Source organism: Lutra lutra, chromosome 4 (assembly GCF_902655055.1).
Source record: "Lutra lutra chromosome 4, mLutLut1.2, whole genome shotgun sequence".
Taxonomy (NCBI): domain Eukaryota; kingdom Metazoa; phylum Chordata; class Mammalia; order Carnivora; family Mustelidae; genus Lutra; species Lutra lutra.
The window spans coordinates 140408509-140409980 of NC_062281.1; the positions used below are offsets into that span (position 1 = coordinate 140408509).

At 35.4% G+C, this 1472-nt stretch overlaps 1 non-coding gene across 1 annotated transcript; it reads left to right on the plus strand.

Annotated features, from left to right (window-relative positions):
- The first annotated feature begins 284 nt into the window (after nucleotides 1-284).
- Nucleotides 285-391, plus strand: LOC125099462 (U6 spliceosomal RNA). The gene has a single exon (XR_007127188.1). It is a non-coding gene; the product is annotated as a U6 spliceosomal RNA (small nuclear RNA).
- Nucleotides 392-1472: the final 1081 nt, after the last annotated feature.

The following is a 1472-nucleotide window of genomic DNA, read 5'->3' on the forward strand; positions in this document are numbered from 1 at the left end:
TATATTCTGAACATAGATCTAACTAAATGTTTGTCTAAACAAAATAAATATAAATAGAAGTCAAAGTATAAAATATATAAGTAAATAGACATAGCATATATAACTATATATGTGAAATATATAAATACAAATATAAGGCATGGTTAAGTGTCTTATATTTCTATAGTGCTTTACAGAGTATATTCATATTCATCATCTACTTTGAGCTTTATTTTGTGAGGAGATTAAAACAGGCATCATTTGTTTCACTTGCAGAATGACAAGAGATCAAATGAATGTCTGGAGTGCTCACCAGGGCTGCACATACACTAAAACTGGAATAATACCTAAAAGATTAGCATGGTCCCTGCACAAGGATGACAAACAAATTTGTGAAGCATTCCATATTTTTGCTACCCTACAACCAGCAATTGCACTATGGGTACTTACTCCAAAGATACAAATATAATGATCCTGCACCCCAAAGTTTATAATAACAATGTCTACAATACCCAAACTATAGAAAGGGCCAAGATGTCCATCAACAAATGAATGAATAAAGAAGTGGTATATGTATACAATGGAAAATTACTCAGCCATCAGAAAGGATGAATACTTACCATTTACACCAATGTGGATGGAACTGGAGGGTATTATGTTAAGTGAAATAAGTCAATCAGATAAAGACAATTATCCTATGGTTTCACTCATATGTGGAATATAAGAAACAGTGCAAAGGATCATAAGGGAAGGGAGGGAAAACTGGCATGCTTCCCTGCCCTCCTTCTTTTTAATTTTTTTCACAATTAGCTTTGGATCATGCCCAGAAATGAAGAATTGAGAGGGTGTGTTTGTAGTATATGGTTTTGCAATAGGGGTAGGGATGTGTGCGTGTGTGTGTGTGTGTGTGTGTGTGTGTGTATGTGTGTGTATGTGTTGTGTGTTCCTGAAAAATAATGTGAATCAAATGCTGTTAAATCAAATCTTATTTTAAACGCTTGAAAGAAGCTTTATGTTTAAAGAACTCCCCCAGGAAATTATTTTATGAAGTAAAAATTCACTCCCTCCTCCCCAATTTGTCAGCATATTTGGTTTTTTAGATAAATTTCTTAATTGGTACATTCTAAATACATATGTTAAAAAAATATCTATGGATTCCCTATCATTTACCAAACATCTGTTGGTGCTGAGGATATAATACCTCAAGGAGCTTACAGTCTACTGGATGAGAGGTAGTGAACCATAATTACACATGTAACCAATCACTTACTTACAAGTGTTATATGTGCTACAAGAGATGTACCAGGAACTCAGGCAGGGGACCTAGCCTGGTGGGGGTAACAGGTGAGGCAAGGAGCCATGATGCAGAGGGAGGTGGTAGGGTAGAAAATGGTAAGATTTGAGCCTAGAAAAGTAAGTAGGAGTCAGATCTTGGTAGGAGTCAGATCTTAGCTTGGGATACAACTATAATGAAATGGTATTGAGTCAAACCT